The sequence below is a fragment of the Bactrocera oleae genome, chromosome 6 (genome assembly GCF_042242935.1).
Source record: "Bactrocera oleae isolate idBacOlea1 chromosome 6, idBacOlea1, whole genome shotgun sequence".
NCBI classification, from domain to species: domain Eukaryota; kingdom Metazoa; phylum Arthropoda; class Insecta; order Diptera; family Tephritidae; genus Bactrocera; species Bactrocera oleae.
The window spans coordinates 61689437-61713646 of NC_091540.1; the positions used below are offsets into that span (position 1 = coordinate 61689437).

Here is a 24210-nt window from a genome sequence, read left to right on the forward strand (position 1 = left end):
TCTCCTTTTCTTATTTTTTACAAAATTCTTGCTTGTTTTTTTTTTTAATTTTTTTCGATTTCTTTTAATTTTTTTCTTATATTTGCTTTTGTTTTTGTGCATGACACCGCTATTATTTCCAAGCGGTGCATGCAGGTATCTCGCACGAAACATCCTTTAAATGTCGATTTATATTCACTCTGCACCATGCAACACACCGCAATCAAAGAATGTCGTAGGGATAACTTGAATTTATCTCAAGAATTCGAATCAAATACATTTAAATGCCAACACACACACATACACACATATGTATATGTTTTTGTATGTGGTGGCGAAGAAAGAGCATGGCAGAGCAAAAGAAGACAATTAATTCCATCTTATTGTATTCGTATTCGCTTGTTCCCCTCTTCCTTTGCTTTAATGCTTCTACAATTTTGGCTCACATTGTTGTAGCGCTCCGATCTGTTGTGTGTTCGCTTTTGTGTGTTGTTATTATCTGTCCGTCTTTCTCACTTTATGACATTCAGGCTCTTAATTGTATATATGTATGTATTTAAATTTATATACATACATACATACATACTTGTATATCGGTTGCTCGTATGTTATTTCTTCCTTCGACTCATTTAATCTTTGCATTTTTGCCTCAATCTCTTGCATTATAGCATTTGTCTTTTGTTTTCAATTTGCGACACACTCATATCTGATCTCTGATTTACCTAAATACAATTAAAATATATATATATATAAATATATATAAATGTGGATTTACTGACTAATTTTTGCCATTTCTTAAGATTTCTTTTGATGCTTCTTGAAAAATCTTAATTAATATAATTTTTTTGTTTTTGGTGTATTTTTCATTATATTTATTATTACATAATAATCGGACTACTCAGGTATTATAGCCGACTTTTCCATTAACTTTAGTAATTCCATTAAACTACAATAAGAAAATTTAAATAACGTGCCTAAAAGCCTTTGAGTAGTAAAGTCGTCAAGTCGACTTTTTTAGGAGAAAGATTCTTCCAAAACGTAGCACTTTTTTGTGGAAAACCAAAAACTTTCTTTGTACTGTTCCTGATTATTTTTGGAACAGCGAATTCTCTCCCAAATTCAAAATTTACAAGTAAGCACTTCCATTAGTCTCTTAAGCCAATCTTGTCATTAATTTTTCTGCATTTTTGTTCGACCTTTCGAATCAAGTACTAATATTATAGAAATATCTTAAATTTTCTTCTTAATTTTTTATTTAAATGTATAAAGCTTGAGAGATAATTTTAAGCATCCAGGAATAATTCTGATGCAGAATATTTTCGAAATTTAGAAGTGAGAGCTATTATTTTAGTCTCTTAAAACAACATTATCACAAGCTTTCTAGAATTTTGTGCGACCTTCCACGTCCAAATCTACTATTATATAAAAATATTTAATTTCTCTTTTTAATAATTTCTACCTCTCTATTGGCAAATTCAAGCCCGCGGGAATAATTCTAAAGCGTAAAAAAAAAATCCGTTAGCCTTTCGTAGGCAGCTTTCAATATTTGGTGGAGATCATTAAGACATATGTATAACACAAAGAGTAAGAAAACCTCGCCAAAACATCTAGTAAAATACATACTTGTTTAGGGCCAAAAAGATGAATATTTTCTGTGCTCTATAGTTAGATTATGTTAGGTTAAGTAAGTAGTTTTCGAAGCAAAAAGATGAATATTTTCTGTGCTCTATAGTTAGATTATGTTAGGTTAAGTAAGTAGTTTTCGAAGCTTCGCCAATCTAGTAAAGATAGAAGGCACAATAGACCACAGGTAGCAGTGCATTCCTCAACTTTGAGCCAGTCAAGAGAGTAAAGTTTATACAATTATCTTTGGCCTTAGATGGAGTGCTTTGGGGATCTATTATTGTCAGTAAAAATATCAGTAAATAAAACAAGGACATCAAAAACTGCCATCATCTTAACATAAACGACAGTTTAAGGATAGATAATTCGCTTCCAATGAAAGAAAAAACAATAAAAACGTCTAAATGTCTAATTTCTGAGTACTCCGCGATATCCCTCCCTCTCTCTCTCTACTTATTAATAATTTTATAATAATTAATAAAATAGTAACTCTTTCTCTACCGTTATCTCGCAATTCCGAAATTGAGAAATACCTCTATAACGCCAAATAAAAATTACTTTATCAATCATGGCTAACTTGAGAGCTGAAAAGCACCTCTTCATAATTAAAAGAGCCAGTATTATACCATATACAAATACAAAGCGCCAAAATGTCAACACTTTACTTACATTTTGCCTGTTAGTCTGCATGAGATTCATTCAAAAAGAGTCTCTTTAAGAAATGTCAATAAACATTTTCTTTTTACTGATAAATAAACTCAGCTCCGTATGCGCACAAAGCCAAGGGATTTCTTTTGCGATAGGCACTTAAATACTTAAAGTTATACTATATGTATATAAATATATACAATATGTATGTATATATCTACGTAAGTATGTCAATAAATTGGTATGTAATCTTAAGTCTGCGCGCAAGAATTTCCATTTTCCACTTACCTTTTTCATAGATAAGTAAATTTCCCGGTGTGCCTGTGTGTACATAAATTTATCTTTGCAATTAAATTTGTTTACTTTCTCGTGGTTTACTCACCTCTTCTTGGCCAGGCGCATCCTGCGACTTTAATGCTCCTTCACTGCTTGGCAGGAGTTATTTACGGTACGTACGCAGACGGTCTACAAATTCATATTTATCTTTGTTTGCACGCGGTTAAATGTTTATACATATATATGTATGTGTACATATTTATTTATACAAAAATACATATTTATTCAGCTATACATATGTACCATATACATCAGTTTTTCTTTATTATACAACAGGGTTTGTTTGCTACGTAGCTTGTAACACCCAGAAGAAAACGTCGGAGACGCTATAAAGTATACTTATACATGCATGATCGCGAACTAGTCTCAAAGTTATGGAAATTCTGCACACGTTCGATTTGACCAAAAGAGATGCACTTTTTTTCTGAATTGGCGATATTAGGTCACTTTAGTATACATATATTTTATAGCTGACATACAAACTGACCGCGCCAAATCAAGTCCTTGTATGGAACTCTTTTTTATTTGACGACACATCCTTACGAAATTTTGTATGAATTATAGCTAAAAGTAGTACTACAATATTCGAGCTTAATGTTCAGATCGGACCACTATAGCATATAACTGCCATACAAACTGATCGATCTAAAACAAATCCTTACATGGCATACTTTTTTATTTGACAAGATATATTCACGAAATATTGTATGGCGTATTGCCCAAAGCAACGCTACAAACTCTGAATAAATTATTCACATTGGGCTACTACAGCTTATAGCTGCTATATAAACTGATCGATGAAAAACAAGACCAAGATCTTTTTATACCCTTTGATGCTATAAGAAATGCACCTGTGAAGGGTATTATAGCTTCGGTGCAGCTGAAGTCAACGTTTTTACTTGCTTTCATATATTTTGTGTATTCCGACATCCCTGCTTTGTGCCATTTACCTGTTTCGCCTGTCGAATGACCACACATCCATTTTCAGGTTTATCTGCATCCTTACATAAAAATAAGAATAAGTTCATGAAATAAAAATATTTAAGGAATACAGAGTTGAACAGCAAATGCAAAAGACGAAGTAGTTGGAGAAGCGAAGTAAAAGCTGTTGAAGAATTAAGTCTTGTGCAGAAAAAGCAATAGAGGGCATGCCAAAAGCTGCAAAATATAAAAAAAAAATATACATATGTATGTATGTATGTATGTCTACAGCAGCGCGAAAAGGTGTTAGTAAGAATGCAGGATAATGGTGGCACTTACAAAAATGTACAAGTGCTTATATGTGTGTGTGTGAGCGCTCGCTTGCCATCACAGACTCAAGCAGACTATTTTCATAGAACAACGCATAGTTTTTCAAAGCTGCTCCTTTATTTTCAACTTCGTCAGTATGTAAACTTCTTATAAATATACATACAAACATACATATAAATACATACACACACAGCCATTCACACATACTTTTCATAGCACTTTATTACAGCGCACCGCTTGGCTGCTGTGTGTGAGTGCAATAACAAAGATTAATGGCTGCAAACACCCTAACACACATACATACATACACGTGCACACTCTGCACAGAAACACCCATATAGACAAAAAGCAATAAAACGAAATAAATTACCATATAAAGTGAACAGCAGAGCATAGCACACGAAATTAATTTCCATGTTTCAAAAAAAGTATGAAATTAAAATAACAACAACAAAACGTGTAATGTGATGAAGGAATTAAAAAAACAAAAAGTATAAGAAATAAGATTTAAAATTTTTATTGCTGTTGTTGTTGTGTTCATGTGTAGTTATTGAGGTATAATCGTACTTGTATGCGTTATCGGTCTTGGATCGGCATGTAATTCGAAAAGGGTGTTGCGCTGTATCGAAATAACTTGAGCCGAGCTTCAATGTAGTTTCATACGCATGTTAATAAGATCTAAATTGTAAATCTGCGTTAAGATAAAATTAAATGCATATTGAATATTAAAAGTTGCGCTAAGTATATTTGCAGTGGGGGGAAGGAAGCAGTATGTTTTAAAAATTGAAGGAGAGCGTCAAAAATTGATGGAGAAAGAGATTGTCAAAATATTAATCGGGGATAAAAAGTCGCACATTTGCACAAATGTAGCAGTTTAAGCGAACAATTGGTTACAAAATATTCTTAAATATTCATTGAAAAATCTGTAAAATTTATTTTAGGAAAAAAAATTAAACTATGACGTCACGCAACTGTCATAAATCTACAAAATCTCAGATACCAAGAATATTAAGTTATCAACATATAATGAAAAATAATTTTATTCTGCAAAATATTTGTTAAAATACACTTTTCTTTTCCTTATTTTCAATTCCCTAAGAAATTTCTCGAGTTTTCAATAGTCTTTTAGTCCAAATATATAAAATGATTGTGTTTTCAACCGATTTTTGCAGAATTGTTATTGAAACAAGTGTTTTCAGATCTTGAAAACTCCACAAACATACCGATTCCTCAATAAAATTTCTTTAGAAACCTACAGTGTTATTTCAAAAGCTTCTTTTTACCATAACTAAGTTGAAAAACTAATAAAACATAATTTAAAAACATTTTCGAATGTCACTTCATAATTAAATATTTAGTTTTCTAAATATACTTGCAATTTTACCAAAGGAAATGGTGTGTGATAATCGATACTATATAGAATATATCACCATAAACAAGACGTGGCTCTGGATATGTATGCCACCAAAATCTATAACAAATAGAAAACCTTTCTTTGATAATCTACTAAAATAAAGATCCCTAAAACAAAAAGCTACCCTGTTTCTACTAAATTTTTAGCCATCTTCATTCCCTTGTGAGTACCTTAATAATATACTATACTCAAATGATGTTCCTTACGATAAAATTCGGTTTTGTTTCTACTCAATTTGGAAACATCAAAGTGCCTTGAGCTTTTTCCTTGTCAAAACCGTATTAATATATTTTGTAAAACAGCTGTCTTGAAAAATTATTTGGTTTGACAGCTAAATCAAAATTTCGAATTGTGACAATTTTTTAGATCAATAATCACTAGGGAGCCAACAGAACCTTTACGTCTAACATAAGAACTCAAAACTATAGGTTGTATATCTAACTAATATTCTATTAATTATGAGTTTAATTCTACAAGTGCTATGGAAATAAATCAAAAAATGATGGATCAGTAGTAGAAAAACTACTCATAAAATTCAGCAGCTACTCGGTGGTATATTCTAAAATCCTCCACTTGTCGTAGAACAATATGTATATAAGGAAAATGTGAATAAACTGACGCGAACAAATTCTCTCTCTCTCTCTCTCTAGCTCTCCAAAACATATACAAGTATATGTGGGCATGCTCTTTGAACTTTCAGTATTTCCAAATTAGGTTTCAAATTGAGCTTAGCTTTTAGCATTTTCAGAGAGTGTTTGTTTCACAATATTGTACAGAAAATGCAAGAATTTAAGGAAATCCTTAATTTACTCTAAAAATGTTTGGAAAAGTCAAATATTAGCTGTTTTAATGAGTTTTCTACTAGAAAGAGCCTCTTATTGACTGCAAGAAACTAACTCAAAACCTAATTAACCTTCCAATTACACCATAACCTCAAAGAGCACACTAATTGCCTAAGGCTCTGAACTAACCAGTTTGTAAGCCGCACATTAACGCCATTATTCTAAAATCAAAATATACAAATAAATTTCGAAGATATGCTTATTTTATAAAATATTTCTCAAACCCATATTTTGTTACCCATAAACTTAAAACAGTTAAACAAGCGTCTACGAAAAGTACAGAAAACCAGCACTTAACCTCCGTTATAAATTTACTATCAACAAAATATCAAACATTCATCTCTTTCAGCCGCATATTTCATGCAACGCCTTGCCACCCTTTTGCGAGTAGTTTTACCTGTGCATTTTGATACATATACGTTTGTATATGCATGAGTATGAATGTGTGTGTATTTTGTAGAAGTTTATGCAATATTTCAAGCATCCAAACTTTCCCAGCCCATCCATCTATTTCTAAGTGATTTATGCAATGCAATTCATAAAACTTATTATTTCTCAGCTGCTTGAACTTCTCTCGCTTACTACGAGACACACACATACACACATATTTATGTATGTAGTATATGCTTGAGTTAGGTTTATATGCATATATGTGCGTTTGTAATTCTGCTAAGCCAGCCAAAAAATGCTTTAGCGCTCTCCTCAGCACATTCTCTAGGCGTAACGAATAAACGCATATACAGTTATGCACGTAACTGCATTTGTATGTATGTATGTATGTTAGTGAAGATTTATATTTGCGGCACTCAAACATTTGTAAGTCGTTAAGTTATCTTCGCAGTACGCAAAGTAATTTTTTTTTGTTTATGTTACTGCAGCTCAGGTCAGTTTTTCATTTGCATTCGCGCCATGACCGTCTGACCAATTCCGCTTACAAGTTTTGCTACTTGCCACCCACATAGTAGTCGAACACACACAGATGCTTTTGATGCATATACATATACTTGTATATATATAAAATATGAATGTATATATGTATGAATGTATATGAGTCTTCTAAATTTCAACCCAATCCGACCTTCGTTTTCTTTGCGCTGAGTTTCGCATTTTTTCTTTCACAACCATCACATACAGGCATACATACCTACATATAAACCCACTCAGTAGTCCTCGCTGCCTTCCAGTATCAAGTAGTTGGGTATTTCAATCTTTTAGTTGTATTAGTTTTTGTTCATTGCATTTTTTTTTTTTTTTGTTTTTGCAACAACTTTTACAAAACTGTCATAAATTTTATATGTTACATCGCATAAAGTTTATTTTTTCGTGCATTTCACATTTTGCAATTTAGCATTTTTATTCAAAAAATCGAAAAAGTAAAGCTTAAATGAAATAACGCAACAAAAATTTTGAAGTAAGAAACTTTCGTTTATAATTTTAATTCATTTTTCTATTTTGTAGAACTATATTTTCTCATTTTACGCTCAAATTAAACTTTTTGGAATAGTTTGAAGTGGAAAAAACGCAGCACATACATTAATTCAAGTGCTTTGTTATATGATATGACATTGTAGATCATCTGAAGTGACAGTCTACGTATTAGACGTATATGTTCATCTTTCCAAGTAATTTTATTGAAGTGATCATTGAAAATATGTTTTCCGCTGCTTGTGCTCCATTCTCTGAGAACTTTGCTAAAGTGACGTCATAAAATGTTTAGCACGAAAATGCCAGTCAATTACAAAATAAGCGTTGAACTGTAGTTCAAGTTGAAGTAAAAATTTCACTTTTATTACCTTAATGTATCTTTTCTAAGATAATATATGTTATAAGATAATCCACACAGTAGAACCTTAAAAACGCTGGTAACTACTATTAGAACACATTATAAGCGAATTCTTAACGAAAAACGAACTGGAAAAATATATATATTGATTTCAAGTGCTAGTCAAAACTTTGTTAGAGTTGAAGATCATGTCATCCTCAAAAATTCATTGTTAATGAAAAATGATTTCCAAAAGATCTTGGTATTATGCATTATGTGCTGGAAGATGGAACATAAAGCCTCAGTAAACACATTATATTCAGATTTATTCAGCGCTAGAAATTTTATTTGTCTCTACAAAGGAGCGTTTTTCTGCGCTTCTGTTTCGACTTTATGCCTTCCTTCATATGTTGGCTGGTCTCTCGCGTCTGTGATTGCCGTAAGGATTAGAATTATTATTGAAGATTTAATAATAAGGATCGTTATTATTGGCATTTATATAAAGTTTTCAAAGGTATTTGATGGCAAAGTTACAATAAAATTTACATACAGTTCTTTTAACCTTTGAAAGATAGAGCACAAAGTATTTCTCTGAAAAACCAAAAATTTAGAGGCAAACGCAAGGCTTAAAATCCTTATAAGATATACTCAAAGTAAACATTGAAATAAGAAATTTTTCTGGACAACTTTCTTCGAACGCCTAAATAAAATTGATACTATGAAGCTCATAAGCTGCTATGACAAGCAATATCTTTGTTTTCGGCTACAATATTGAGTTTAGCGTTGTTGAAAAATGTCTCTTGTTGCATCCGATTCTTCGTTGGGGTTCCGAATCACCTAAGGGTTTCAGGTAAAAGTGTGATAGCTAACATGTAATTGGAATGACTTCCTTCACTTATTAAACTGGTGAAAAATAGTTACAAATTATAGGAAACACATCTATCGTCTTAAGACAGGTCAATTTACTCCACCGAAAATATTTTCCATTCGTGAAAATTTCGTTTAAATATTAAACAGCCAACAGAAGCACCAACCATTTGAAGCAAAACATGTCAAAAATAAGAAATGAAGCTCGTTTGAACATAAAAGCATAAAGGTTTAATATCAGTTGGAGAGCAAAAATTTGGCACAGATTATTTTGCAAGGCAAGGCTGTAATCTCTGATCATAATACTTGAATCGAAATACTATAGCATATAGCTATCATACAAACTGAACACTCATAACCAAGTCAAAGATCTTTTTATACCCTTTTGTGCTATTAGAAATGCACCTCTGAAGGGTATTATAGCTTCCTTGTGGCCAAAGTTAACGTCTATAACAACTGGCACTTTCAAAAAATAAATTTTTGAGCTTTGATGCAATTTCGCTTCATAAAATATTTGCCTTAATAACATCACTTTCTCGTAATAATGAGGAAATCAAATTATTTAATTATGCGTATAAATCAGCATGTATGATTACATTTTCAAAATTATACAAGCGCTTTCGTCAAAAATTTATTTCTCACCATCTCACCGAAATTTTGAATAATTTTTCACGAGTTTGCTATATTTTTTATAAATATGAATAAGTACGTGCATATGTATGAAGCTAATTATGAAGTTAGGAGTCGCGCACTGGTTTGCATAGAAAAACTAAAGACAACAAAGTAGCTATAAAATTTCACATTAAATTCATAAAATGTTGTTGTACTGTATTTATTTTCATTTTTTGTTGTTGTTTTCATTATTTTCTTTTTTGCTTTTGTTGTTGTTTTTATAATTTTTTTGCGCTTTCTGTTGTTTTCATTATTATTTTCTGTATTTGTTGTTTTTATTCATTATTGTTTTTGTTGTTGTTTTTTCATTTATTATAGCTTTCTTGCGCACAAATACGAAATAAATAAACAAGGCAGACATTGTAAAGTCGAGAAAGAGTCAAGCAAAGTCGAACTGACTGCAGCTGCAGACAAAATCACAACAACAATAAATAGTTATGCAGCAACAACAACGTGGCATTGTTGTGTACATAAATTAAAGTTAACTTCGTGCCTATCATTATTATTATTTCGCTTCTTTTATTTTGTTTTGTGCGCGTTTTTTGCTGCCGTTGCAAATGCAACTGTTTGCCACTTAGTTGCCATTGTTGTTGTTGTTGTTGCTTGTGGATTTTGCAAATTTTCCTGGTTGCTGCACAACATGCAAGTGGTAACAGTTTGTCGCATGACAATCCGTTGCACTTACTCTTTTTGTTGTTGTTGTTGTTATTTTAATTTAATACAACTTTTTTGTTGTTTTTGCATTTATTTATTTATTGTTATTGTTATCTTTTGTTGTTTTTTTTTTGCCATTTTTTGGCCGAAAACGCTATTCACCTGTGCACTTTGACGCTGCAAGTAGGAAGAAAATTCGCAAAATGCGCATAAAACAGCAATAGCAACAACAACAAACACAACAAGAAAACATTGTTGTCTAAATAACAGCGAATAATTTGTGTTGGCATGCCTTTTAGCAATTAGCCTCAAAAAATATCGTACGCTAACAACTATAATCGGGCGCAAACACACGCATACACAAAATAATGCATATATATATGTATATGTGTGTGTGTTTGTTCATCGCAAATGCAACAATTTTAATTGAAGTTTTTTGGGCACAACCGTGACGTTGCAATGCAGAGAAATATTTAAAAAGATCGAAAAAAAGCTAAACAAATTTATATTTCGTTAATTTTCTTGCGAAATTATATATGTGTACATAAATATATTTTCAGAAACTTTTTTCTATTTTTTTTTTTGGCCTTCCTTACTAAACGTTTACTTGTATTGCTGTCCCACACTACCATAAAAAGAATTTACGCACACACTTGTCTACATGTATGTATATGTATATGTATGTATGTGTGAATGTATATAAATATACATACATGCATCAAAGTGCATACACCACCTTAACGGTTAATATTGTAATTGTTGTTGTTGCATTGCTGCTACTGCAATTCTTTCGCCACAACTTTCCGCTTCACTCGCATGCATAAATCAACGTTTTTCCGCTAGCACAACGTAACGTAACGCTCCAAATGCAAATTAAATATACACTCACATACATACATATGTATGTACATTTTTTGTGGTAATATCTACAATTTTCGATATTTTCAAAAATAAACAGGCATCAGGCAAGCAGTTGCTTAAATATATAATACATTTCTCTGAAATTTTGTTTAAAAATTTTTTTATTACATTTTTTAAGTTAGAGCAGGACTAAAAACTTGTATTAAGAAATCTAAAAAATTCATAAACTGTCCACTGTATTTGGCCTTTGCAACAATTTTCGAAAAGTGATTTTAAGAAAAATACTTTTAACGTTTTCACAGCCGTCTAATTTTAGATTGGTTGTGACTAAACCGACAAATATACCACTGAAATGGCTGTAACTATTAAAAAAATTCGATTTTAAAAAAACATTTTGAAGAGACTTTATGGAATATTTCAACTACCAAAATATAAAATATGCATTGCAAAACCTTTTTTTTAATTTTCATTTTTTTTTTTAATTTTTAAAATATTCCGATTCTTCTAAAATTTTCACAAACAGTTTCCACAAGCAAAATGCGTTTAAAGTTCCTACAACCGTCTATGTTTACACTCGTTCTGGCTAAACCAACCGAATTGCCACGACATTAAAATAGCTGTAACTTTTAACATCATTCGAATTTCGAAACATCTTTAAAAAAAAATTCCTAAACTACGGAAATATGAGTCTCAAAAAGTCTTTTTTACATTACATTTTTTTTTCTAAGATTTTCAATTATCGATTTCTTAAATTTTACGACTTTCAAAAATTTCCGGTTTTTAAAATTTTAATTTTTTTTAATTTCTCGATTGTTTGAAATTTGTGATTTTTCAATATTTTCCTATTTTAAAAAAATCTTTATATTAATTTTAATTTCTGTAATTCCTCTAATACTATTTTTAATTTGTCGATTTTCAAAAAAAATTTTTTTTTTAATTTTAGGTATTCTTAAATTTCTGGTTATTAAAATTTTTCGATTTTTAAAAAATTGTGTACTTATATTCATTTCTGTACTAGAATCCCCTAATATTTTTTTTTTAACTTTCCGAATTTTTTGATTTTCGGTTCTTAAAAATTTTGTTTTTTTTTTAGTTTTTGATTTTGAAAATTTTTCAATTTCTTAATCATTTCAATTTTTACTACTGTTTGCCAAAATTTGTTGAGAAAACTTCAAAAAAATTTATTTTTTCATCATACCTATTTTAAATAATTTCAAAATATGCATAATTCAAAAGATCTGCAATCAAAAAGAAAATTGAATTTTAACTCATTTTATATAGAATTGATATACAATTCTCACAACTTACCACAAAATTTTAATACCTTTAGACCACTACACTTTTATTTCATTTGGAAACACATTTTGACATCCTCGATTTTCAACTGGGTTATTTATAGGTATTTCGTAAAATTACTCAAAAATATCTCGCTGTAAATCATTTTGAAATTAGTCACAGATTAATGACAAAATTTACGGTCTACAGACATTAAAATAAAAATAAACTAGTCTAGAATTTTTCTTTACTTTTCAATAAAATTGTATTTCAAAATAGCCATCAGTTTTGAAATAACAGAGACGTAACAGTTTGTAAATAAATAAAAACAAGTACCGCAAAATCAATTACATGACATTTTTTTGAATAATTTACCAAGCAATAGTTAAATAAATCACTGTGGCCCATTTACTTACACAAGATTATACATACATACATACTTACAAACATGCCAATGTCCTTCGGCAAATGTCTGGGTGAAAAAGCAATTTCGCATTTACATTAATTTGTCATGTAAATATTTATTTATTTTTCGCTAAGAGTTCACTTGTCTCGCGATACCGTATTTATTTTCGTGCATTAGCATGGCATTTACTAGCACACACACACAGACGTGCGTGAGACCCCACACAATATGGTTAACATTTCATAGGAATATGCATAGCAGACACTTATGTATGTATGTATACCTGCACTTACGTGAAGATAGGCGCATAAAGTATGCTCTGAGCCTCTTTAGTTGAAACTTATACACAGTCAAATAAATACGCACACATGCATATACATACTCGTACATATATGCAAATATATACATATTAATGTAAGTTTACAAAATGTTGCAACAACATGCAACATTGCCAGCAATTAACTGTGCAAATACGGCAGCAACAACACCAACTACAAGCAAGCCAACAGCCGCATCGCCGCCGTCGCCAACACAGCTGCCCACCAAACCGAGCAAATCAAGTCAAGCGACCCAGCAACCGTCCGCGCCACAGTGAATTTGCATGCTACTGCATTTCTCCTATTTTTAAATAATTTTAAAATCCGTCATTTCCACTCTTACGTACAGCCTTCAGCCTCATCCGTATTGTCGTTGCCATCTTGTTGTTGTTTTTGTTGCCCTTCTTTTCATTGCATTTATTTATTTTCATTTCATTTTGTTTTTGTTTTTGTTGTTGTATTCTTTGCTTGAGCGACTGGCAAGTAAATTAAAATTAATGAGCGAATGTCATTTTCTCGTAATTATAATTGAAATTCAAATTACCGATGTTGCATGTGTGCCAATGCACCTACATACATACATACATACATTTACATAGAGCTTAATACTCGTATGATCGCCTACCGTTTAACTCGTTCGCTATTAATGATAGTATGAGTAAATTAATTGCGGAATTCTCAAGTCCACAGTAATCTGGCTGTTGCTAAGTAAGATCTCTTGTTTTCATACTTTTCTTAGAACGAAATTGATTCGGATTAATTCTTAGACAATTAATTTGATCTTTATAATTAAAAAAGCAATATTCTTTTACAGTTTTAAACACCCTAATGTTTATTGTTTGGAAATTTAAGCTATCTTCTTTTCACTCACATTCTTCTATACACACATTGTGCGAAATATTTTGAAAATAATGGCTACAGAGAAGATAACCAACAGTTAACTGTTAAGTAACTCAAACAGGATAGGCAAAGCAAAATTTTTAATTCGTAAACTGTTCTTCATCAGAATAGGCAAAAAGCGATTGATATGAATATGTGTAAGATACAACCGACAAATATTAAACGTTTTTTCGTCATTATTGATGAAAATATGAAATAATATTTAATTGAAAAAATTATCTTTTAAATCAAAATAAATCTTGTTTAATAAACGTAAAGCATAAACTTTGGTCGTCCTGCCGTCTGACCAGATTGGACCCGTACTCACAAAACAATATTATTTTAATCTTTATTATCGCCTGCAAAATATGTTCCTGAGTCAATGCTTATTCCAATTTGCCATACACTTGTTATAAGCCTTAGCTGGATAACCTTCAATGCCTTCAGCGCGTTTAGGTTTTTTCGATTTCCGCTCATTCTTGGTGCGCCATTCGTTAGATTATTGGACAATTTCAGTTTTAACAATTATAATATTATATTTATGTAATTATGGACTGCCAGGCCAGAACAGGTAGTTTTAAGAGCATATTATATGGATAGATACATATATATTTTTACTCATAAACTATACTAAACTCCTAACGAATTTTAATTGTGATAGTATTTCTGCAGTCAAATCACATAATAAACCATACATTATTTATTCCACGCATTTGCCTTAATCCAAATTCTAATTGCATCATGTGACTATTGATAGTTAATTATGCAACAAATTTTCCATACCATCAATAAATAGCAATAAAATCAGGCATACAAATAAAATACAATTGATATACAAAAGTTAAAACAACAACATAAAAAAAATCGAAATTCATTAAAAACACACAAATTAAAAAAAATAATAAAAACAATTAAAAAAACTGGTAAACAAGGAAGAGAAAATATGTAATGTTTGGTAGAAAGTTGCCGCGACCAGTTTCGCAGTTTTGCAAGTGTCTCAATAAAATCCAGACTTTAGACGGTGTGCCAATAAATATATGTATATATGTATATACGAGTATTTGTGAAGATATATGTATGTATATATCTATGGGTTGTTTTATTTTGTGAAATTCAATTTTATTTTCCTCTGGTTGTTTTTTTATTTTTTTGTTTTATTTTTCGATTTTTTAATATTTGATTAAGGTTTCTATTTTTTATTTTTCTGTTTATTTTGTTTTCCTACAATTTTCACAATTTTAATTTTTATTTATTTACTTTTTCTCTCACTTTTTTATTGCTTATTTGTTTACTTATCATTTTATTTGGCTTGTTGTCGTTGTTGTTGTGGGTCGGCATGGTTTTAGTTTGTGTTGCTTGTTGTTTAGTTTTCGGTTTTTATTGCGACTTTTGTTTGCTTTTAAATTTATGGCACTAAGATACCGGCAATAGGCTACAACAACAACAACAATAATAACAACAGTAATAGCAATAGCTAAAACAACAACAACATGAACGATAACAACAATTCGTTAACAGCTGCAGTAAAAGTTGAAGTTATAAAAGTGGCAGCGGCGACGTCGTGCGCAAGCAATCGACTGAAGGGTAGCGGGTTTGGCAGTGAGTGTGCTGCACTGCCTTATTGCAATCTGCATAAATTTGTTACTTACTTGTAGTACATACATGCATATGTATAAGCTCATAGAGTTCAGTTAGTGCATATTCACATTTATATGAATGTGTTGCATATTAATAGAAATAATAATTATTATATTAAAAATAAATACTCATACGTTTTGTAATTTTGTATTTTAAATGGCATAAAAAATGCATGAGTCCGATCACTTCTAGTCTAAAGAATAAACGTTAAATTCGGCCGCACCGCAGCTATAACAGTCTTCACTAGCGCATTTGTTATAGCTTAAAAGGGTATAAAAAGATTTTTATCTCGATTTTAATTGATCAGTTTGTATGGCAGCTATATGATATAGCAGTCCAATATGAACAACTTCTTCGGAATTTGTAGCGCTGCCTTAGAAAATAATGTTTATCTAATTTCGATAAGATATCATTTTAAATCAATAAGTTTTTAATGCAAGAACTTGATTTTGATCGATCAGTTTGTATGACAGCAATATGGTATAGTGGTTCGATTCCGGCAATTCCGACAAATGAATAGTTTTTGTTTTTTTGAGAGACAAGAATGTCTGCAGCAGTTCAGTAAATATCTCAACAACTTAGGGACTAGTTCGCGTATATATAAATGTACATGGCTAAATCGTTTCTGCTCGTCACGCAGATCATTTATATATATGTGTATATATATATATACTATATACGGTCTTCGACGCTTCTTTCTGCGTGTTACAAACATCATGACAATCCTAATATACGCTTCAGTGTACAAAAAAGGTACATGGTAGGAAGTTCAGAAAATTAAAACATATTTTCTAGCCGAATGGCACCAACTCGAAAAATATCGATTTTTTTTGTAATTTTACAATTCTCCCGAATTAAAAGAAAAAAAAATTTTAAATTCTTAATTGTTTGTCATTTTCCGTCACAAAAGGGCATAAGAGTATAAAAAAACTCAAGCTAAGGTTCAAATTAAAAAAATTTTTAATTAACTAAATACTGTAAAAATAATCATAATTAATAAAAAATAACTAATCAATTAATTAGTTAATTGATTTTTTAATTTTCATTGAATTTTTTAATTACTTGCTTTTTAATAACTTACTTTTTAATTTTTTATATGTATTTTTTTGTTTTTATATTTTGTTATTTTTTTAATTTATATATTTTTTCACCAGTTAGTATTTAGTTTTTTAAATTAATTAATGTTTTTTTTTTAATTTTTATAGAATTTTATTTCTAATTTTTTTCCAATTCATTTTCTTTCTTGAATATTCACTAATAAATTTAAGATTTACTAAACCAAAACTATGTAAGTATGTATGTATATAAAACAGTATCTATTCATATGCAATTCTGTTGACAAAAAAAAAAAATACCATCTGATCAAATTTGACCCGGACTGGTTGATTTTAAATGCACACGCAACCCGATCGAAACGTTAAACGTACGTGTGAAGTTTCTTGTCAGTCCGGGTCAAATTTGATGAATGAATAATTTTAAATATGCTTGATTTTACTATAATCAAATATCGTTCCAAAAACGGATAAAAATACTAGATTGAGACTAGATACACTTGCGTCGGTTTGTTATAGACAAAAATGTCTAAAATAAGAATGCCTGATTTTTTTTTTTACATTGGCCTATATTAATTTAATGTATATATATAATATTATCCTGCTCAACACTGCTATAGTTTTCAGAGTCATAAATTAATTGCGTTTAGAAAGGATACTTTTTTTTTGCAACTACATATGAACCAAAATACGCCGTTTTCACAAAAACTGTCAAACATAAAATATACCGCCTAAGCGCACTTATGTCAGCTCCTCATACATAATAACGGTATAAAACAATACTAATGCCAAAAAAAATGGCAGCAAATAAAACAATTTTAATGCAATCTAGGACATAATAATATATGACCGCAATACACGTCGCTTACTTGCCTCGCACTATGCTACACACAGTGCGAGCGGTTATTTCTTTGCCACAAACACATGTGCACCTATGTACGTATAAAAGATATAGTATTTACAAAAAAAATCAGATACCTATTCGTTGCCTAGATAAAAGCAGACATGCAAAGGCTTCACTCACTTCAATGTTGTTGTAGTTGTTGTATGCGATAGCAACTGCGATATAGCCGCAATGGCACACACACAGCTATACATAAGAATGTACAAGGCACTTGGTTGTGTGTGTGTGTGTGCGAGGTCGCTTACGTTACACAAAATATAATGGGTAATTATTTTAAATTTATTGCACTTAAGGATTTCCTACATTTGATATTAAGCATTTGAAATTGTAATGCGCCATATATTTTATGGATATAAATACACGCAAATGTAGATATATATATACTATATATGTGTATGCGAGTATACATACATAAGTACATATATATTTATATACAATTTGTAGGTAATGATTTTGCCTGGCTGTTAGAGTTGACATACATACTCGGCATGATTTCGCAAATATTTGCCGAGATATAAACTAATAAATGTTATATGACGTTACCAGATAATTTTTTACTATTTTCTACATTTGAAACAACGGTAAAAACAATGTGCATTTACTTCGTACGTGTAGGATTGAGAACACCATGAATTCAACTTGGCAATAGGTCCCGAATATCACGAAATCACCGTTCTCAGCATTAATATTGTTTTAGAAAGAAATAGAGAGCGAGAGAGAGAGGAGAGAGGAATAGAAAGAGCTCTGTCAGAGAGTCTCAGATATTGTTTTTTAACCAATTCGGGACATATATATATTCTTATATGTATAAAAATTTCTGATCTTTCGCTTACTTAGTCGAACTAATTTTAGAATAGTTAGTGGGTTGTATAGTGTCTTAAACCTAAGCTGCTTTTACTGTTATGTATTTTATAGTATTGTATCTTGAAAATAGCAGAGTTTACTGCTCAATATTTTTAGTTCATGTTCTCATGCTTGAACATGAAAAATGTTTAATTCCTAATACCGGATTATTTCTTAGAAAACACTTAATTTTAACATAAATAGATTCATAAACTTTTTAAAGATCGAGACAGGAGAAGCTCGAAACCGCGAAAAATTCAATCCCCAATATAAAATAACCCCAAAATTAAAATCACTAAACACAATTAAAATCCCTAAACTTCAAACGTAACAGTACAGGAAGCAGGTCCAAGCGAAAAAACTACCCCGGTGCAACACTTTTTTGTTTTGAAGCACGGCCGACAGTGCTGAAAGATGTTTTTGTTGATTTTGAATTTAGGGGTTTTGTTTTGGGTATTTTTAAATCGAGGATTTCAAACCTAACCCGACGTAGATGTATGCCTGCAATCAATATATCGTTTATAAGTCATATTTATAATATTTTACGAAAGTATCAAAAACCTGATAATGTAAAAAAATAAGACGACCTTTCAAAAATCTCAAAAACTAAAAAAACTAATAGTTGTAATCAAAGAAGTAATATTTCTTCAATAAAAATTTTAGAAAAAATCACTGGACAGAAAAACGAAAATCAAACCATTAGCAGAATGTTTAACAACTCTTTCTGCTTTAAATCTAATGAATTTAGTAAACTAGAATTATTCGAAAAGGCCTCCGAAAACAATTAAAAAATTTAATGATGTTGTTCGACCCCAAATCAACACATATCACTTAGAAAGCAAAAATGCTTAAAGTAAGTAAAGCGTAAAATTATTATACTCTCTGTTGCAACACGAAGCGAGAGCACAAAAAAGTAATATACTTGTAACATATAAAAATATATTTTCTAATAGTTCAACATTTTTTAATATTTATTTGCATTTCTTTTTTGTATTTAACTCTCATTTTCAGTTGCTCAAGCATATGCATTAATTTTTTTTATTTTTTTTTCTTTAGTTTCTTGTTGTTTTCAATTAGCCACGCTTGCCTCTTACTCATTTTCAACTTTCACCCACACATTGCCTAAGTGCATTTAGCAAAATTTACGCGCACACTGAATAAAATAAAAAGTAACAGCAAAAAAATCGCCACTCAATTAAAGTAAGTGCAATAAATTTTCTTAAAAAATTCATTTCCTGTACGCTAAGCAAGCTGCCTAGACGGCTGCAACGACTGGCAGCGGCACCACCTCCGCCGCTTGCAACGCCTGCACACACAGCGCCCATGTGGCGAAATGCATTAGAGACTCCACACAGAGTTGCTCGTTGTTTTTGTGCGCATTTAGCGCGTTGCATGTTGTTGCTGTTGTTGTTGTTTACAAAACATATTACTTGCAAATGTATGCAAGTTAAGTTAGTTCATTGTTCTTGTTATTGCTGGCTTTGTGGCAAGCATTTGCTATGCTTAACGAGCGCTTCTTTTTTATTAAAATTTTTGCTTGCTTATTTTTATTTCGCAAGTTTTCTTACTTTTTATTTTTATTTTGTATATAATTTTTTCTTTTTTTTTTTTTTGCTTTTGTGTTTATTTGCATTTGCATTTTTCATTTAGTTTGTTCAGGTTCATTTGCTCGCCACGAAGCTCGAATTTAATTCGCCCCAAATGCTTTGATGAGCTTGTCTGATCCACAAGTTGCGCTCCAAAGCGCTCTAATTCGCTTCGTTAGCGTACTAATTTAAGCTGTTCCGTACGGCGTTTGTTACAATCATTTTTATACGCTTTTGTTTTGTTGTTGTGAGTGTGCAGGGATGCATTTGTTGTGGTTTATTTTTGTTCTTTTGTACTTAGTCTTATTTACTGTTGAGTTTAAAAGAAAGAGAGCAAAGAAGGCGATAGCAAGTGACATTTGAAGCCAGTTGTATAAAATTTTCATAAAGAAATATTAAAAAATGCGTCATTGGCAGCTATGTATTATTCGGACATGGCTCGGAAGAAAGTAGGATTTCAGTTTCCCTTATAATTTGTTGCTGGATCTATTGAAATCGAAAAATCAAGGTTCATTCGTTAGATATATTAGTTTTCTCCAAGTAACGCCGTTTTGGTTTTCCGAAATTACAATTTTTCATTAATAGAACTATTTCAATAGAAAAGAAATTAAGTTAAAATTAAACAGAACAAAAAAAATAACACACAATTAAATTAATTAATTAAAATAAGGGTCTGAATTAAAAAATTTGGAATTAAAAGTTGCAAATGTTTTATTTATTATAAATTTAATATTATACTAACTGCCAAACCAGAATTAAAAATTGATAAAATAATTAGATAATAAGAAAAGAATTCATTAACAGATAAAAATATTATTTTTCATAGCAAATGTTGAACGAAAAGGAATAACAAGAGAATATTTACATATTTCTAACTGAAAAACTTTAATTAAGGGTAATTAAATTAATGTAAATAAGACAAAAAGTGCCAAATTATGTTCATATTTTATTAAAAATAAGCTTTTTAACAATGCAAATTGTTTTTTTTTTATTTTAATTAAATCTCATATATTATCTATTCTTTATTTTTCAATACGGTATTTGGGATTAAAATTTTATTTTTTTATTTTTAATCCGGAGATTTTTGGAATGAAATTTTTTAACCTTTCCAACCGGTATTTATGATGAAAATTTTGAAAATTATTTTTAATTAAGATTTTAGGGATTACAAAAATTTAACTTAAATTTTAATTAAATTGTCTATTTTATACATTCTTTGCTACATCGAATTTTTAATATTTTTAATAATAAAATGAACACCTAAGCACCTTGCTAAAACATATACATTATATGTATACATAAAATTTTTTTTCGGTTACCCTGAGGATAAAATTTGTAGATTATAAAAAAATAAAATTTGTAGATTATAAAAAAATAAAATTTTTGGCAAAAAAAAATAATAAAAAATAAATTAACATCTAGAGGCGGCCTTATAAAGTAGATTTCGAGTTAAAATTTTTTTTGGTTTAAATTCTTCACATTTATATAAAAATTACCGAACTTGACGGTTTTTGACTCAAAATTTATTTTAACGCTTAAGGAAAGCAATGCTTTTTTTAAAACTCCAATAATGACCACAAAAAAATTTTTTGAAGTTGATAACTTTTCATTGCCCAGAAAGAGAACTCTCCACAGCTTCTGGAACACTTATCAAAAATTGTTTACGAAATAAAAATTTTAGCTCGAAAACTACTTTAAAAGCCTCAATATGTTAGAAAAAAAAATGTTTTTCCAAAAATTTCCTTTTTTTTATAATCTACAAATTTTATCCACAGGATAAGCAAAAAAAAATTTTTTTTCGCTCCACCCTAATACATATATAATATTTATATCCTATTTTGCACATCAACGCATTGCAAATTCATCCTCAATACTCATTGACCTTTTAAGTGCAGCAATATATTTATATATACACATATATTTCTATACACATCTGCTTGTTACTGTTTCTCACTACTATTCAATTGCATATATAACATACACAAGTGTTATATACACAACTCTAAACACTGTTGCTAAATTTCTTTTCTTTTATTATTTATTTTTATTTATTTCTTATTATTATTTTTCCCTGTCACGCTGACGCACTTTACGCTGAATAAAATCTGCATATTTGCATGCATTAATGCCAGCTGTACCGCCAACGTTCCCACTCTCCCCCTGCAGCTGTTGCCACGCATTGATACGCGCTGTTAGTTAGCACTTCCCTACATTTACACACACATTCATATAAGTGTATATGTTTTGCATGCAAGTTCTTACACACTTAGCACAATCGCGAAATGGCTGTGACGGCACCTAGCAATATAGTATTTCGAACTTCGCGAACCACACATTTTTCGCCTAAAACTTCACCATTTATTTATAGACAACTTACGATACACACCATCGTAGAAGCGCCCTCAAGCCGTTGACTGTGCCAAGTCCCCGCATTTCCATATTATTTCGTAGTTTTGTTATTTTATTTTAACTTTCATTTTTTTCTCTGCCTTAAGTTCACATCGGCCACTGCCACTCACTGCGGCATTATTTTTTATCATTTTGACATATTGACGCGCGAAACGAAAAAGTGCATTCGCAACGCGTCATCGTGCCGAACATTGTGCAAAACTTCATTGATACTGAAACTGTTCGAAGTGGTGACATTGTAGTGAATTTGGAGGCAGTACTAGTCCTCTGTATTGTCCCTATATTAAATTGCATGAAATATTATAAAATAATTTGAATGGAAAAAATAATAATTGTTTATTTATTTTATTTTTAATTATTTTTTTCTTTTACCAAAAGTGTATATAAATCTTGAATTATTATAATACATATTACAAAAAAATCAAAAAATATGTATAGTAATATTAACTAATAAAATCGTGGCAGATGTACAACATTTTCATAAAAACCAATAATAATTATTTAAAAAAGAAAAGTGTCCATTTTTAACCCACCTTTTCTTTATCCTATGTAAAATTTAAGCCTTTTCGAACGATCTCACAACTAGCCACGAAAGAACTAGTTATGGACTACTTCTAATATATTTACCGATCAGTATATTTTACATATACTAATCAAGACATAAATATCTTTATATAAATTTATGTTCATGTGTGAGAAAATCCACTGCACTTAGTTCCTCCTAATTTATTTTCCTTAATTTCTGTTTTCATGCATAAGTGTCCATTCACATATAAGAAAGTAAAAAATTGTATGCGGGTTAATGCTTAAATATACGTACTTACATGCATATATAAGCACACATTTACATATAATTTTTCACGCTTTAATCGCTTTAGCCGCAACTTATCCCACCTCCTTTGCCGGCGCACAATTTGTTACAACGCAGAAGGTGGTTGCCACGACTAAAGGAGAAAAAATGAGATGAGTTCGAGATGTGTTCGGGTTGTACGACTAATATTTATTTATTTTTTTATCATACCTTTGTCCTTTGAAAAGCGGAAATTTTATTTTTATTATTATGAATATTAGATTGCAGTTTAGCACTAAGCAACCTCTTACTATAACTTTTGGAGAAATTTCTTTACAACTAATTTATACCCAAAAGTATCCGAAAAGCAGGATTTAAGGACTAATTCATGTTTAATCTGAGTTAATTGCGCCGTATAGAGAGTTATCTGACTGTACTCTCCTTAAAGACTTCTTGTACATATAACCGCTTAGGTATACATATATATACATATATTTCTTAACTTGGAACAAATAATTAAAAATAATATTCAAAATTATGTATTAAATGTTTTTTTTTTAATATTTAATACTAATTAATATGTTTTTCTTTTTTCTTTCAGGTAAGTTTCGAGGCAAATTATTTTTAGACAATAAACTGGCTTATACTATATAGCTTCCTGGTGAGCACACAATAAAAAAAATCGTGGGTATTAATACAAAAAAGTATTTATTTTAAAAAATGTTATGCTATATATTGTATCCAAAATATTTATAGCACAGTCTTTAAAAAAATTTAACAAACAATTTTTTTTTAAATATTTATGGTATAATATTAAAAAAAAATCTTAAATTTAAATCTAATTCTCAATTTTTTAAATTTTAAAACCAAAATATTTTTCAAAATATTTATTTAAATTAGGAAATTAAATAAAAGAAAATTTACAATTTTTTTCAAAATATTTATAGCACAGTGTTTAAAAAATTTAAGAAACAATTTATTTTTAAAAATAATGAAAGTATACGATTAAAAAAGTGTGAATTTTTTTCAATGTTTATAGTAAAAGATTTAAAACACTAAAGAAAAAAAATTTCAAGTAAAAAATATAAACAGTACATGGTTTTTCATTGGCTTACAAATTAATTACCCTTGTATAATTCCTCATTAATTTTGAACACTTTTTTTTAAAAACAAAATGCAATGAAATCGTTTTAAAATGCGAA

General features: G+C 30.1%; 1 protein-coding gene and 1 long non-coding RNA gene across 7 annotated transcripts in view; both read left to right on the plus strand.

Annotated features, from left to right (window-relative positions):
• The window catches only part of Tet (Ten-Eleven Translocation (TET) family protein), a 280426-nt gene that overhangs the window by 172381 nt on the left and 83835 nt on the right, over positions 1-24210 (plus strand). The window lies entirely within an intron of this gene.
• The window catches only part of LOC118681181 (uncharacterized), a 50982-nt gene that overhangs the window by 6848 nt on the left and 19924 nt on the right, over positions 1-24210 (plus strand). The window contains exon 3 of one of the 2 annotated variants that reach the window (XR_011397107.1): positions 23610-23727. The exons of the other annotated variant lie outside the window; for it this stretch is intronic. This is a non-coding gene — a long non-coding RNA (uncharacterized lncRNA). Of the gene's footprint in view, positions 1-23609; positions 23728-24210 lie in introns of those variants that run through there. 2 annotated transcript variants of the gene reach the window in all.